This window comes from Sphaerodactylus townsendi, linkage group LG02 (assembly GCF_021028975.2).
Source record: "Sphaerodactylus townsendi isolate TG3544 linkage group LG02, MPM_Stown_v2.3, whole genome shotgun sequence".
Lineage (NCBI taxonomy): Eukaryota > Metazoa > Chordata > Lepidosauria > Squamata > Sphaerodactylidae > Sphaerodactylus > Sphaerodactylus townsendi.
In genome coordinates, this window is record NC_059426.1 from 11,101,768 (window position 1) to 11,119,834 (window position 18,067).

Below are 18,067 nucleotides of genomic sequence, written 5' to 3' on the forward strand. Positions count from 1 at the left end.
AGTTAGCACCGTGATGTCATCTTATTCCTTCCCCGTAAGATCCCTGATTGGATGGCACAATCCCATATATAGGCTCGTGTCCCATGAACTGTTTCCAATGCCAGAAGGATTTCACCAGAGAGCTGTTACCTTGTTTACCCTGAGGTCCCAATTCCCTTTAAAATGCTGCTTCTGTGGGGAACCCCTGCATTTTAGGGCGTTTCCCCACTCTCCGTGATCCCCCTATGCCGCACGCTGCGCGCATCCCTGGCACACGCCCAGGCGTCCCCACGACCCTGCGCTCTGCGCAGGGTCATCAAAAGGTGCCGTTTACAAGAGTGCCAGGGATGCCGTGTGCTGAGGGCGACAGCCGGCTGGCTGTCCAGTGACTTTCGTTGTCATACCCCACAATAGTCGTGGGGAGTGCTGGGGGACCCCGCGCTACTTGAGGAGAGTAGCTCAGGACTTAAGGTAAGTGGGGAAAGGCCCTTAGAGAGAATTCTGGGCTGCAGTGGGGAGAGAGGATAGCATTGCTAACCTCTGGGGAGGCCCTGGAGATCTTTCAAAAATGACAACTGATCTCCAGACTACAAAGATCACTTCCACTGGAGGAAATGGCTGCTTTTGAGAGTGCACTCTATGGTATTATATACCACTGAGGTCCATTCCCTTGCCAGACCTTCTCAGGCTCTACCACCAAATCTCCATGAATTTCCTAACATGGAGTCGGCACTTAGCGCAAGTGAGGAAATCACCGTTCTGTTGGATCGAACTCAAAGTACCAAGGAAAAATTAGCAGGAAACGGGCTAAAGAAATAGCAACCAAAGAGGAAGGCGGTACCTCACGCATTTTCAAGACAAGTTCACAAAATCAAAGTTTTGTGGTAGAAGAAGTCGTACCCTTCCAAAATAGCTAGCATCTCTGCAAGCATTTAAATTGAAGAATATTCAGCGTGCCACTAATTTACACCTAATCTCTTAGCTCTGACAGCGCTCACCATTGATATAAACCTTTGCTTAATGCGCAAGCATTTGATGAGGTTGAAATAATCAAATTAAGCAACGCTTCAGATCTGAAGATCATTTCATCAAAGCTTGCATCTTAAATGCAGATTGGATTAATAGCAACAGAGTAAATTATTCTGAAGCTTTGGGAAGACAGCGCTTCCCCCAGAAGAGGCATAATAAATGCCCGCCCGTATTTGAATTGTATCTCTGGGGGAAAGCATTTATAAAAAGCGAAGAAGTAGAGATCCGTTTGACAACAAATTAGCTGCGTATTTTGTATTGAAATTACAAGTTAAAAATCCACATGAATGCAACTCTAATGGAGATTTACTTGAGCCATTTTATGTGCTCGGTAGGAGTGTAGCATTTCAGCTTATTACATTTCACAATTTTATCTTATCCTTCCTACAAGGAGATCAAGGCAATTTTGGTCCTCCATCTCCACTTTATCTTTACCATACCCTTCTTGGGTATGCTTAGTTGACAGTGAGCATGACTGATCCAAGGTCATGGTCAGTGGTGGGATCCAAAAAATTTAGTAACAGGTTCCCTCACCAGCCAGCCCTCAGCAAAGGGGGCAGAGGCAAACCTGAGCCCTGGGCAAAACCTGAGTTGGATGCCCCCCAATGGGTAGCTACCCCACCGCGACCCCCCAATTTTTTTTTTGCACCAGGTCATTTCTAAATCATCATCACATTATAGAAAATGCCCCAACTCACAAATCTGAACACAGCAATGGTGAAACACACAGGTTCTTTGATAGAGACTGGTGAGATAAAAGATACGAAAGGCTGAGAATCAATGAATTGCAGTACCTGAAAGGGATTAACCCAGTTCAGGGATTTACATTATTAGTCGCAATTGCTATATGGAACCTTCACGTTCAAAGGCAGTATGCCTCTTGGGGAGGCGAGGGCGTGGAGATGGAAAAGCGGACCCAATTAGTAACCCACTCTCGGCATACACAAATAATTAGTAATCCACTCTCGGGAACTGGTGAGAACTTGCTGGATCCCACCTCTGGTCATGGTTCTGGTCTGTCTTCCCAGCACTATTCCAGTGCTGTAACCACTACACATACTTTCTCTCTCTCAGCCATTATTTAATGCTTGGGCATGATGTAGCTATTCTTGATGGCTCAGTTGGGTTGGGCTTGAATGACTTCCACAGTTGATCTTGTGCATTGGACTTGTGCAGAACCAATAAGAGTATCTGCCCTGCAAGATTTCACAGCTTTATTGCTATTATGATTCACGTTTATCAGTGTTCAGACCAGATTAACTTGTACAATCCTAGTCAACCTCTTCCAATTGGGGGCAATTATGTATAAACACTCCAACAAGATGATTAAGCTACTCTGGCTCTTGACTTTGCTCATTATCCCAATGGCCAATTTGTATAATCTGGAGGAGTTTCAAGCCACTCGAGCCTTTGATGTCTCAGAGGCATTGTGATCTGGACAAGAGGTCCCCAACCTTTTTGAGCCTGTGGGCACCTTTAGATTTCTGAGACACAATAGGGTGGGTACAACAAAAAATGGCTGCCACAGGAGGCAGGCTCAATGACAAAATGACTTCCACAGCTTACCTTCAGTCATACCATGAGGATCCCTGTGTTGGAGTGGCAGCTGCTACCAAATCAAAGTTCTTGTTTTTACAAAACAAACCTGCACAGCCAATCAAATGTACAATGGCCAAAAGTGCCACCTGACCCTGCCCACTTTTGTGAGAACACTTGGTAGATGCCAGGAAAGATGTCAACAGTGCCATGGTGCCAACTGGCAGTATGTTAGGGACCCCTCATGTAGGGCTTCTGTTTTCTCTCTCCATTGAGAAGTCTTCCATAGCTTTACTCCAACTGAATCTTATTGGTCTCAAAGGTGCTACTGGACTGAAATCTAGCTGGTCTATGGCACACCAACGTGACTACCCTCTGAAACTTTCGCCAACTTAGATGGCTCTTCTCCTGGAAGAAGAGACACTTAAGTTGGGGGAAGGCTGGATACAACCTCAATTGCTGTACCAATGCAATAACCCCAGTTCTTTTCACAGCCCAGAAAGGACAACCTGGAATCCAGACACTGCTTGATGCAAACAGTGGGCGTTTTCCCACCTACCTCCCCTCTGCTTTGCTGCGCACTTCTCTCGGCGCATGTCATTCCAGGCGCGCGCCCCGGCTTCCCCACGACCCGTGCTCTGCGCGTGGTCATCAAAAGGTGCCGTTGCAATGAGCGCCTGGAATGACGCGCGCTGAGGGGGCGTGACGGCGGCGGCGGCGGGGCGGCTGCATAGTTGCTGCCCCTGTAGTAGGGAGGCGCGGGGGACCCCGCGCTACTTGCACGCAGCAAAAGGTAAGTGGGAAAATGCCCAGTAGCGGCTGAGAAAATGGCTTCTTCGGCAGTATTATTCATTGTATATATTATACTGTTTCACCACATTTTTTAAAAAGAAAATTGTAATTCACTTTGAGTCTCTGTGAGAAAGGAAGATGAGAAATGAAATAAATAAACAAGCCTAGAACTGTAACACAAAGAATAGAATTGCCAAGCAATCAGTGCCCCGCAGTTTATGGCTGATGGGTTACGTTCAGCTCGATGTATCAAAAGTTGTGCGGTGCAACTTCACTGACAAGGTAACATTTCAAAAAGGCCGTTCTTTAATTTGCTGTCATATTCCTTTGACTCAGCCAAAGGGCAAAGGGGGAAACTTCAAGACGTTTAACCAGAATGTGAAAGTTCTTCTAAAAGCATCATGCATGACAAGTTATGCCTTTAGAAATCCCCTCTTGTTAAAAGTCAGTAAATAAATCAAGAAAGAAAGAAAGAAAGAAAGAAAGAAAGAAAGAAAGAAAGAAAGAAAGAAAGAAAGAAAGAAAGAAAGAAAGAAAGAAAGAAAGAAAGAAGCAAGCTGTCAATGGCAAAACAGAGTACAGGTAAACAAACGAACAAATAAATAAACAAGCAAGCAAGCCCTCAATGGCAAAACAGAGTACAAGACGGCCAAGCGCATGAATCTGAGGAACAAGATTCAAACTCTTCCTTGCTTGCCTGATTTACCAAATTTTTATGCTAGTACACAGCAAGGGTATACTTCATTATGGAATTTACCAATGTGTTAGAAGAAGAAGAAGAAGAGTTTGGATTTATATCCCCCCTTTCTCTCCTGCAGGAGACTCAAAGGGGCTGACAATCTCCTTGCCCTTCCCCCCTCACAACAAACACCCTGTAAGGTGGGTGGGGCTGAGAGAGCTCCGAGAAGCTGTGACTAGCCCAAGGTCACCCGCTGGCGTGTGTGGGAGTGCACAGGCTAATCTGAATTCCCCAGATAAGCCTCCACAGCTCAGGCGGCAGAGCTGGGAATCAAACCCGGTTCCTTCAGATTAGATACACGAGCTCTTAACCTCCTACGCCACTGCTGTTAGTCATTCCTTCTCTCATACATTCTTCAATCTGTCGTTCTGTGAAGGATCTCTGTCACAGAATTCTCAGAGGCCTGTAGTAGCCTGATTTTAAATGGATAGTAGGGTTCACATTTGACTGCTTTACAAGAGACCTGCAGGTAATTGAGGCTCTTAACTGCCATAGTTTATCTGCTCAGCAGGGGGAAACAGGCACCAAAGGGGATGGGGAGGAGGTAATGTGATATTGACCTGAGGAGAAAACAATTAAAAAGAAAATAAGGCTAAGTCTACTTACAGGAAGTTCTGACCAGAGAGACCCTTGTCACTTCTGAGTAGCTGAAGGAATTAATAGGAACTCACAACATTTCAAGGAATGGATAACTTTTCAGCAGTGGGAATTCTTATGGACCAAAAACATTAAATTTACTGCAAGCCAGATGTTAAAGGAGAATTGGTACAAAATGTTTTTCAGATGGTATATTACCCCCAAAATGATTATTTTATTTATTTTATAATTACATTTGTATACCGCCCCATCCCCTGAGGGCTCTGGGCGGTGAACAACAAAATAATATTCCAGAAACAATAATAACAATAAATAATCAGTATAAATATACATGTTTAAAACATGAAACGACAGCATTCCACTTGGCGTCCAGGATTTAAAACTAACAATAAAAACCCCTCCCAGAGAGGGGGCGGTAGATCTAATTACAGCTCCCAAGATGTTAAAAGGGAAAGACAAAGAGGGCGCTCACCCTCAATGGCTGGCCTCCCCAAAAGCCCGGTGGAACAACTCGGTCTTACAGGCCCTGCGGAACTCTCCAAGATCCCGCAGGGCCCGGACAGCTGGAGAAAGAGTGTTCCACCAGGCAGGGGCCAGGGCCGTAAAAGCCCTGGCCCGGGTGGAGGCCAGCCGTGTCATTGAGGGGCTGGGAACCACCAGCAAATTGGCCTCTGCTGAACGCAGAGGCCGTGTAGGGACATATGGGGTAAGGCGGTCCCGCAGGTTAAGAGGATGACTGAACAAAATGATGGTCTCTGATGGAGATATTATAAAGAGGTTGGAACTTTCTTTCACATGTGGTGAACTTGCAAAAAAAAATCAAGAAGTTCTGTATAGAAATACACAAGACAATGCAACAGATAATTAAATTTCCTCTTACTGCAAGAACAATGTTGTTGGGTATATTACCAGAATAGTTTCTTAAGAAACTGAATAAACTGTGTTGACATTTACTAACTGCCGCAAGAGTAATAATTGCAACTAGTTCGAAATCTGATCAAAGTCTTACAGTAGAATGCTGGGAAGATAAAATCAGAGAATCTGCTATGATGGCCAAATTAACCAATTTTGTAAATTGACTTTCAAAACATGAATTCAGTGAGAAATGGGGTCTTTACTTTTTATATGAATCTGAATTGATCATGCAAAAACAAAATAACTTGAGGACTGAAAACTGATAATGACTAAAATATAATAACGGGACTAATAAAAATGCTCTGGAGTTAGTGAATAAATGACAAAGATTTTAAGACTTCATAACAGTCTCTCTACTAATTTGAAAATGTCACATTGAGATCTATTATGTAATGTGCATTTAATACAATGAGAAGAAGAAGAGTTTGGATTTATATCCCCCCTTTCTCTCCTGCAGGAGACTCAAAGGGACTTACAATCTCCTTGCCCTCCCCCCCTCACAACAAACACCCTGTGAGGTAGGTGGGGCTGAGAGAGCTCCGAGAAGCTGGGACTAGCCCAAGGTCACCCAGCTGGCGAGTGTGGGAGTGTACAGGCTAATCTGAATTCCCCAGATAAGCCTCCACAGCTCAGGCGGCAGAGCTGGGAATCAAACCCGGTTCCTCCAGATTAGATACATGAGCTCTAAATCTCCTACGCCACTGCTACTCACCAATGGTGAGTAGATATTCTTTACGCTTTATTCTTGACTATCTTCTAGCATTTCCTTGTTTCTGATCTGTTCGATACATTTTGGAAAATAATAAAACAGTACCCCACCCCCACAAGGAGTTACCAGGAACTCTATGGTCAAAACTTCTTTTAAGTAGGCAAATCCACTTTTTATTGTTTCCCCCCTGAGACAAGCCCCCTCCCCCTCCCCCTCAAAAGTTTTCCTGCAACCCTAACAGTAGTTCTAACAGGAAAATTCAATGCTAAACAATTGTGGTTGCAACACAAAAATGACAACTGCCTGCCTCCCAGTAATATTTAACAGAACACTGCCACATGTTGTGACATGCGCTGCATTCCTCCTGGGTGCCACACTGTTGGCTGGTTGGGTTGTCAACCTCCAGATATCACCTGGAGATATCAGATTATTATGGTTGGTCTGCAGTCAACTCAGATCTATTCCCCTGGAAAAAAAATATCTGCTTTGGAGGGCATTAAGAACATAAGAACATAAGAACAAGCCAACTGGATCAGACCAGAGGTCCATCTAGTCCAGCACTCTGCTACTCGCAGTGGCCCACCAGGTGCCTTTGGGAGCTCACCTGCAGGAGGTGAAAGCAATGGCCTTCTGCGGCTGTTGCTCCCGAGCACCTGGTCTGTTAAGGCATTTGCAATCTCAGATCAAAGAGGGTCAAGATTGGGAGCCAATCCAATCCAATCCAATCCAAAAACCTTTATTAGGCATAAACCAGAAGTACCATATATTCCAAGTACAAAAACAGGATCATTGTTATATATCATTTATTTATTTATTTATTTGTTCAATTTAATAAACCGCCCTATCATGTAGAACATGGATGAAAAATGTAGCAGCTGCTTCAGAAATTTCTACATTAGGGCTGTTCAATAGCTTAGACATTTTTAGTTTGTCTGAGAGAAACATAAATTCTAGAGGTAGTAAAGCTCCCAGATCGGTTCTAATATCATTATACCTCAAACAGTAAAGCAGGAGATGAGGGACTGAGTCCATAGCGTTGGGACAGTACCGTCAGCAACGCTCACTTTGTGGGATGTTAAGGAAACCACCTTGAAGACAGACAGAGGGGAATGAGTTGCACCTTGCTCTTGTCATGACCCATCTGCACTTATAATGAACAAGCTGTTCTAAGTATACAGCAGGGCTAGATTTCGGGGGTGTGATCCCAAAGTATAGAGGGGAACAGGAGCTTTGTGCAGCACTCAGGGGAGATTGGTTTTCCTGGTCGTACAGTCTGATCTTTAGATGATGGTAAATTTCCGTGGTGGTAAGCATATGAAAAGACTCCCATGAGAAACCCAAGGAGAAGATTTTTTTTTCAATATGGAGCCACCACTTCGAAAGCTGAAGCTCCCTCAGATTGGTAGCCATAGATCGACTTCTCCTCCATAAATCTATCCAAGCCCCTTTTAAAGCTAAAAGGCTTCCCTTCCCAAATCCCATCCTCTTCAGGCTCCTCTCCTAAATCTCCATGTATTTCCCAACCCAGAATTGACAACCTTATTGGCTGATGGGGGTCGAGAGGTTGGGGAAGGGAAAGAAAGTCCAAAATCGTAGCTCAAGTAATTTCTACAAGATATTATAGTAGAAAGGGAGCAACATACATAGCTTCCGCTTTCAGCAGTAGGCATGTGTTTGGTTTAATAGCGAGGGTGGCTTCTCAAAGGCAGCTTGCTCATGCCTGCAGATTTTCATGGTCTGTTATCATCTGAGGCCCTCTCTGTAAGAAAACTCAATATCACAGTTCCTGCTTTGGCACTGGACAGATTGGCGGCCTGACCTATTGCGATATTTGGAAATGGATGATTCTTATCATGGTTCACAGAACTCGCAGCACTATTCTTTATCCGTGTCTTGCTGAACAGGCGAGGGCAATGAGCAGATGGCCCTGTCTCCCGGCATGAGTGAATCTTGTTAGAAGGGTCTGAAAGTTCTGTCTCATGCTCATAAATCTTCAGTGCCAAACACTGATAAGGGTGTCAGGACAGACATTCACCCTATGATTACTTTTAATTTTAGCAAGCCTTTATCGGCATAGACAACAGTACAACAATAATAAAAACGGATTAAAAAGCATATACAATACAGGGAATAAATGTTAGGTCGAAGGAAAACTACTGGCGTTTAGTAATTTCCAGGAGAAAGTCTGCCACTATCATACAGAGAGAAGGATCAGGATTGTCCAACAAGTAGTGTAATCTAATTAAATCGGGGAGATGGGGTAAATGTAAAGGAGTGAGATTCACATACTTGGATCTGATTTCCTTGAATCTGAGACAGTGCAGTAATTGGTGGGCCAGAGATTCAACTGAGCCATCGATACATGGGCACGATCTTTTGGCCTTTTCTTGCTTATTAAATCTGCCATGTAACAAGGCAGAAGGCATAACATTAAACCTGGCGAGCATTATGGCTCTCCTTTGAGCAGGGTTTATTAAGCAATACAGGTAGTGTGCCAAGTGGCCCCGTTCAAATGGGAGAGAAAAATACATGGGGGAGCACCCCTATGATTACTGCTGGACAGTTCCCAAGACTGAAGTATGAAACTGAGGATTCATACTCCAGATTTTTGTAATTTTGTGTGTTGTTAGCCTGTCCCCAAAATCCCTTGGACTCAGGGTTGTTGATGGTTACCACAAAGGGTAGCTAATTAACATCCTCAATTCTCCCTTTCTAGAATTTAAGAGACAGGCTGCAGTCAAGATTTTATGTTTCTTACCACAAACAAACCCACCTAACCCCCCCCCCCCACACACACACACTCCTTTTGCTATATATCGTGTTGAAACACAATACACCAGACATCACTGTGATCGAGGACAGGAAAGTGACTATCATTGACATAGCAGTATCCGGAGACAGCAGGATCATTGAAAAATAACACAAGAAGGTCACTAGACACCACCATTTGAAAATCGAGCTTCAACGTCTATGGCACAAACCAGCTGAGATCGTTGAAGGCTTTCACGGCCAGAATCACTGGGGTGCTATGTGGAGAGAATGCTGCTAGAACATGGCCATACAGCCCGGAAACCACACAACACCCCAGTTGAGATCGTCCCAGTGGTAATCGGCACGCTGGGCGCCATCCCAAAAACACTAGGGCAGCACTTAAAACATCTTCAAATTGACAAAATCAACATCTGTCAGATTCAGAATGCAGCCCTGCTGGGATCATGAATATTATGCCAACACAATACAATGTCCTGGGCATCTGGGTGAGACTCAGACTGTAATGAAAGGCTCACAACAAGCTAATAGTAAACAAAAATGTGATATTAAACTCGAATACTATGCTGATTCATTAAAACTTCCTAGGCCTCTGGGCGAGGCTCGAATTGTAATGAAGGCCAACAACCAGCTAAAGATCCGGCAGCTGTGAAATCTACAATAATAATCATAGAGAGCTAGCATGGTGTAGTGGTTAAGGTGTTGGACTAGGATCTAGGAAACCTAGGTTCGAATCCCCACACCTGCCATGGAGATTTGCTGGATGACCTGGGCCAGTCACACTCAGCTTGACCTCAATGAGTATTCGGATGGGAGATCTCCAAGGAATATTAGGTGTGTTAGATAGATGCAGGCAATGACAACCACCTCTGAATGTGGAGGCAGGCAATGGCAAACCACCTCAATTGAAATACTGAAGTGTTCTACAACAGCATACAAAACTGCAAATGTGGGCTTGTACTTTTATATATCTTTGAATCGCCTGACAAACAGAAGCTGAGGAGGCCCAGCCGTAGCCAGTATTTGGATGGGAGACCAATGAGGAATGCCAGGGTCATGGCGTGGAGGTGGGCAATAGCAAAACACCTCTGAACATCTCTTGCCCTGGGACCCCTGTGGTGCCACCATAAGTCAGCTGTGACTTGATAGCAGGAAAAAAATAAAACTGGCTTTATAAGAGTGGTTTTTGATTGTTCAGAGTGTTTGCGTACAACCACTATGTACATTGGCCCTTTTGGCACAAATCCCCTAAAATGTTATTAAACTTTTTCAAATCCTCCCACCTTTAGAAGAAGAATTGGATTTATATTCCCCCCTTTCTCTCCTGTAAGGAAACTCAAAGGGCTTACAAACTCTTTTCCCTTCCTCTCCCCACAACAAACACCCTGTGAGGTAGGTGGGGCTGAGAGAGCTCAGAAGAACTGTGACCAGCCCAAGGTCACCCAGCTGGCGTTTGTTGGAGTGCACAGGCTAATCGGAATTCCCCAGATAAGCCTGCACAGCTCAAGTGGCAGAGCGGGGAATCAAACCCGGTTCCTCCAGATTAGAGTACACCTGCTCTTAACCACTACACCACTGCTGCTCCACTGACAATGTATGTCTCCACTGACCCTCTCAAAAAGATTCCTGGCTGCCATTACAAAATTTCTCTCTCTCTCTCTAAGTTCTGTGCCAAATCAATGCTTTAATGCACAGGTGTCAAACTCGTGGCCCTCCAGATGTTATGGACGACAGTTCCCATCATCCCCTGCCAGCTGATGCTGGCAGGAGATGAGAACTGTAAGATCCTGCTATCGAGGAATGCAGTTATTACTATGTTAATGCTTCACAATGCTTGTGCTGCATTCTATACTCAATGCTTTGACGATCCCCCCCCCACAAATAAAAGAAGAAACAGATAAATGTTGCAAAGAAACAGTTGAGCTCAGAAAATGGCACCGAGGAGGAAGTTCAGGAAAGAGAGAAGCACAGGAAATGTAGTCAATACAGCAGCAATACAGTACAGCAGCTGAAGACATTTTCAAAACATTTCAGCCAGAGAATCATTTCAAAGCGGGGTTCATTTGAAATGTTTTGAGGCTAGAAATGTTTTGAGGCTGCTGATGGTCCCCCCCCCCCAGAACATCAGTGGGTCCTGCCGTCCACCTCCCCCCTTTTGTTTTAGGGGACTTGATAGTAGGCGCCATCTTTTATGCTGATTTTAATAATGCTGCGTTTTAATAGGATGGGGTTATTTATATAGAGCCAAAAACTACCTAATATTTATTGGATTTAGCTTTGATTTCTGTGCTCTATTCTGTTCTGTTCACCGCCCTGAGCCCTTCGGGGGAGGGCGGTATAAAAATATAACCAATAAATAAATGAATGAATGAATGAATGAATGAATGAATGAATGAATAAAAAATGCTTTAAAAGATTAGTGCAAAAAGGGTCATTGTTCCTGTAGCGTCATCTTCATAATTCAGAGCGGGGGTGGGAATGGGATGGCTGAGTCAGAACCATTTCGGACCTGGGGCCAGTCACTAAATTTGTGACTGAAGCCCAATTTGTACGGGAGATTTCCCAGCTCACGGCTCTCACTCTGCGCGGCGACACTTCTTATTTTCTTGGGTTTGTTTTCAAAGGACCATTTTATTCAGCCGCAGTTGGAACATATGAAGTCTTACAACTTGTTTCATAATTTAACATATAATATTAACTTTACAATCCTTAGCTCAATTACCCTTCCCAGTGAGCACATTACCCTAATAGACTTTCATTAAAACATTTATATTTATTTTTCTTCTAAAGGTAAGAGGCTTTCTGGGGGGAATAATTAGATTGCAGATTTACGGATTGCAGTGAGGAGAAGAATTTTGTCTCCTCCAAAGCTGGGCTATTGTAAAGGACGCCTTCTACCACTCTGTTTCCATGATACTGCCACCCACCCTGTGTCTTTACCTGATATGAGGCAATATGGTGGAATGGTTAGACTAGGATCTGGTAGAGACAGATTTAAATCCCCACTTGCCATGGAAGCTTTCAGGGGAACCTGGGGCTCAGAGGTGGGATCCAGCAGGTTCTCACAGGTTCCCGAGAGTAGGTTACTAATTATTTGTGTGTGCCGAGAGGGGGTTACTAATTGGGGATTTTGCCACGTGATTTTTGCCTTAGTGACGCCCCTCCTCTCGACAGTAGCGCGCAGAACTTGAAGCAGTCTAGTAGGAGGTGCACCGGCGTGCGTGGCAGCCTGCGCCTGCGTGCATTCGTTTCCCACCCAAGGACTGGTGCACCGGCTGCGTCCTTGCCACAGCCCCGCCCAGGAATGCCCCGCCCCCAGAATGCTCGGCCACGCCCCCGTCGTGTCCCGCCCAGCCCCATTGGCACTACACCACAGTTTGAATCCCACCACCATGGGAACCTGTTACTAAAATTTTTGGATCCCACCACTGCTGGGGCTAGTTGCACACTTTCAGTGTCACCCTGTCGGAAGGACAAAAGGAAGGCAATGAGAATTAGAATAGCCCCTTTGGGGAGAATGCGGGGTATAAACTCAGCCCCAAAGAATGCTATGCTGAGCAAATGACAACATACTATCTCTGTTCTGAAAGCAGTCCAGTTGTAGTTAACCAGAACCAGGACCTTTTCAGCCCTGGCACAAGCCTACTGGAATGTTCTGTTGAATGAGACCGAGGCTCTGTGGGTTTTCACGTAATTCTGCAGGACCTGGAAGACGATGCTGTTATGCCCAGCTAAAGGTTGAGGACAGCAACGGTATTCCTTCTGATGGCCTCCCCGTCCCTGTTCCCGTCTTCTTTCCCTTGTCCTTCCTTTCCCTTTAGACCAGTACAAATGAGTTAGAGGATAGTCAATGTAGGCCCTTTCCCCACTTACCTTAAGCCCCGTGCTACTCTCCTAAAGTAGCGTGGGGTCCAGCTGCACTCCCCACTTCAGGGGCAGCGAAAACACAGCCACCCCGACGCTGCCTCTCTCGTGCCCCCGGCAGTAATTCAGCCTTTTCAAATGGCCTTTTACGATGACCTCATGGCGGGGAGGTAGGTAAACCCGAGTACGTCGCGCCAAGAATTGCGCACGCTGGAAATTGCGCGCAGCAACCCCCCGACAAGGGTAAGTGGGGAAAGGGCCGTAGTTAACCTTCCTTATTTGGATTTCATGATGCCTATACTGGTGAGAAGGTGCAATGTTTGGTGGATTTTATTGTATTTTATCCTATTGATGTTGTCTGGCACCCTGAGCCCATTTAGGGAAGGGTTTCTCATAAACAGAAAGAAACAAGAAACAAACAATAACAATACTTGAGATTCAGGGATGTGACAGAACCAGAGGACAGAGAGAGAGAGAGAGAGAGAGAGAGAGAGAGAGAGAGAGAGAGAGAGAGAGATGATATTTGTGGTTTCTGCCATGGCTAAATGTCTCTTGAAGAGACAAGAAAGCCTCTTTGTGTCCAATCAAAGCTCCCATAAAGAGACTGTGATTATGGCTGAGTATTACATAGGCAAAGGCGCTTACAATATATAAACAATAAGAAAAAATAGGGAGAAAGGAGAGGAGTGCAATGTTCTCCAACTCTCTGCAGGTGTTAGACAGTGACACCCCGCATATGCTGGTGGTTCTTCCTCAAGGGCCTCTACTCAAGACTTTTTTTAATTGGCTCACCAAGTTTAGCTGTGAATCTGTTATGGGAAGGTAAATCTGGAATCTGGGATCTGGAAAGTTCCATAGATACTTTCCAGTGATTGGTTGAGGAGATCAGGAGTTTATGGCCAGTGTTTTTCTATAAATATAGTTAACAGAGAAGAGTCCTTATCTTGTTACTCCTTTCACTCTACCCCTCCTTACTACCAAGAAGGTGTTTGTAGCATGATCTGGAACTCCTTGCTTTAAGAATGAACTGTGCTGCTGTGTCAGGACTCCAGGAAGTAAGATAACTAGTCAGTTTTGTTATTTTTGTGCATTTCACTGCCACTGAACTATATGCCTTGCTTTGATACTTTTCTTGAATTTCTTCAATAAAGCTTTCTTTTTCTTTACGGCGTGTGTTTCTTGGGAAATTACTGGCACCATACCCAGCTAAACCTTAGTTATGTTATCATACCAACCAAGCCATGGTTAACCTTTACAAGTTTCATTCCCTTGCCCAACCAGAAATGGGTCCCTTCCACAAAGCACAAAAAACTTTTCTGTGGAACATACTAAAAAGAGACAACAGCCTCTTTTTACTCCAAAACTCCAAAATAAGATGTCCGAGGGATGTCTGTGTTTTCCAGACAGCAAAGGCATTAGAGGAGAAAAGAGGCTGTTTCCCATCGGGAGCAGCAGTGGCGTAGGAGGTTAAGAGCTCGTGTATCTAATTGGAGGAACCGGGTTTGATTCCCAGCTCTGCCACCTGAGCTGTGGAGGCTTATCTGGGGAATTCAGATTAGCCTGTACACTCCCATACACGTCAGCTGGCTGACCTTGGGCTAGTCACAGCTTCTCAGAGCTCTCTCAGCCCCACCTACCTCACAGGGTGTTTGTTGTGAGGGGGGAAGGGCAAGGAGATTGTAAGCCCCTTTGAGTCTCCTGCAGGAGAGAAAGGGGGGATATACATCCAAACTCCTCCTCCTCCTCCTCCTCCTCCTCCTCCTCCTCTTCTTCTTCTTCTTCTTCTTCTTCTTCTTGGGTAAACTGGGCCATGCTTCTCAATAGGTGGTAGACCTGTCCTCCATATCTTCAAAGATAGCTCCTCTGAAATAAAAAAAGGAAAACTATACATTACCGGAATCAGCAGAACCAGCTGAGTACAAATGTGTACTTTTTTGGGCTGAAAAGAATCCCAGGATTGGAGTCTGCAGAGCAAACATCCTGGGGCAACCTTCAGCAAATGTCTGCTGGGAGAATCCCTTCAACTGTACACAGAATGTGGGCCACGAGCTGAGGGCAAAACTGACCAGAGAGCAAAATGTTTGGGCAGGAAAAAAATAAGACTCCTCCTAAGCTCTGCATTCCATATAGTCAGGCAGGAAACGTCTTGCAGGCAGCTTAGTAGGAAAAGGTGCACTTTGAAACGTTCTCCAAAAAAAGATACATTGATCCTGAGGATGTCCTGGAAAGGAAGCTATGCAAAGTGCCTTCCCAGGACGTCCTTTTTTAGCAACCTCAAAACATCTTACTTAGGCTGTGCAGAATGGACCGGTGTGTTTCATATTAACAGTTTTTCTCTATGACAGTCAGCAAATTATGTAATCGGTTCATATTGCCTAGGTTGGGACTATAATCATGGGCAAGTGGAAAATATGAGGATGAAAAAGTAGAGAACAGCGTAGCAATGTAAAAAAGCAGGATAAAGCACACAGGATATTGCTGAATAAACTGCATCGAAGACTGACTCCAAGTATGAGAGAGATTGCCTCAGGGTTGAATATCTGGCTACGTAACCTTAGGGTCAGAAGCAGGATAAAGCATGCAGGATATTGCTGAATAAACTGCATCGAAGACTGACTCCAGGTATGAGAGAAATTGCCTCAGGGTTGAATATCTGACTACGTAACCTTCAGGTCATGTCGAGCCCTGCATTTCTATTACTGCATCACTCCCTTTTTCACATCTGGCACTAACTCAAAATGTATACAACATCCGCTTCATATGATGTCAGTTATTGTTTGTAAAACTCTCTCAAGTAGGTCAGGAGTACTATCCCCATGTTTGAAACATCCGTTTCTTTTATTGAAAGCATTTCTCTGCCACTTCCACTCAAATAAGGTCCCCAAGGTGGTGAACATCAAAATATTTGCACAATAAAGGATTACAATATTGTTGATGGATGGGGAGGTAGAGGTTGATAGAAAGAGAGATCAGCTTGTGATCACCTAGAATAAACAACCGAGGTGCAGTTGCCAGCTCCAGGTAGGGAAATTCCATCTAAGACCTTCCTCTCCCCCTCTACCAATACTAGGCAAACCTATAATCAAATGGAGAGACCATCTAGGCTGGCACCAGCTATAGTGCCTCACCTACTGTAATTTTGATATCATACACAGCCTGACTTCATGGAACAGAGTAGGGGTAAAATGGATGCTAATCTTAATCCAGGAATTACACAAGAGTTTGACATCAAGAGGGTCCACTTGACACATTACATCATTCTTCCCTCTCCCAAATTTGGAATGCAGAGCTTCAGACGATGTCCCTTTTAAAGGCACAGCTGCTCACATCTGGTTAACAACAGCCTAGCCTTGAGAAAGCACATCTGCACTGCTACTACAATGAACTTGCAAAGGGCAGAAGGTAAATGTTTATTAAGAAGAGACAGAAAAGTGCAGAGAAGGGCAATGAGGATGATTGAGGGACTGGAGCACCTTCCTTATGAGGAGAGGCTGCAGCGTTTGGGACACTTTAGTTTGGAGAGGAGACATCTGAGGGAGAATATGATTGAAGTCTATAAAATTATGAATGGGGTAGAAAATGTTGACACAATACTAAAACCAGGGGGCATACATCAAAAATGCTGGGGGGGGGGGGGAAATGGGACTAATTAAAGGAAACATTTCCTCATGCAATGCGTGATTGGTGTTTGGAATATGCTGCCACAGAAGGTGGTGATGGCCACTAACCTGGTTAGCTTTAAAAAGGGCTTGGACAGATTTATAGAGAAGTCAATCTATGGCCACCAATCTTGATCCTCCTTGATCTGAGATTGCAAATGCCTTAGCAGACCAGGTGCTCGGGAGCAGCAGCAGCAGGCAGCCATTGCTTTCACATCCTGCATGTGAGCTCCCAAAGGCACCTAGTGGACCACTGCAAGTAGCAGTTCTGGACTGGATGGACTCTGGTCTGATCCAGCTGGCTCTTTCTTATGTTCTTATGTTCTTAAGAAGTGTATTTAGGATAGGAAAGAGGGAGAGATAGCATGCTGTTGTCTTGCTAGTTTGGAAGAGTCTCTCTCTCTTTTTTTAACTCCCGAGAAGAAGCAGGATATTAGACCTGAGAGTATCACTCTAAGGACAGACAAGAGGTGACACAAAAGGATGGTGGGGTCATTAACTTTACAGCCCTCTCTAGCTGACCACTTGCGCGCCCCCTGCTGGGTTTTCATCTCTGTTCCTTTGCATATCTCAGTTCCTTTGTAGAGATTGCTACATCCAACATGTATACCTGGGGGTTAGATTTACTATCTGCCCCTCATGTAGTTGGTCTGCCTCTAGCTAATTTCCCTACCAGAGGCTTAGGGGGGCAAAATGGTGCCTGGCCACGACCCTGCACCCCCACTTACCTCAGTTCCTCTCTCCTGCCCCTTAGTTCCTCTCTCCTGCAGCCTGGTGGGAACTAAGGTCTCCTGGGAAGTGTAGTTCCCACTAGGCTGCAGGAGAGAGGAACTGAGGGGGAAGAGAGAGGAACTAAGGGGCAGGAGGGAGGAACTAAAGTAAGTGCGGAGTGCAGGGGGGCAGGGGGCAAGGCAGGAAAGGGTGGGGTGATTTTCCACCCCCTCCAGCATGCGCCCAGTGCATGGTGCACCCCTGTCCCCTTATAGCTCCGCCACTGTCCCCCACTATTCCAAGAAGCAGACCTGACCAATTCATGTAACATTACCATTCCCTTACTGGTCTGGGGTCACTGACTAGGATGTAATTTTTGAATTTTTAGTTGCCATCTATTTTTGACACATTTAATAGTATTTAATGTATTTATTGTATGTTTTTCTGGTTTTATATGTTGGAAACCACCCTGAGACCACGAAGGAAAGGGCAGCATAAAAACTGAATTATTATTCTTGTTGTTATTGTCATTATGCAGCCTGGAAATATCCTGGAATTACAACTGATCTCCAGACGACAGATATTAGTTTATTTATTTACTTATTATTAATAATAAATAAATTGATCTCCTTATTCTGGAGCTCAATTGTAATTCCAGGATATTTTCAGACTGCCTCTGAGATTGGTAACCATGATATGGATGCCAGAATTGTTGCTGGTCTAGAATATACAAGTGGCAAAGGATGGACGGGAAAAAGAACTCTCTCC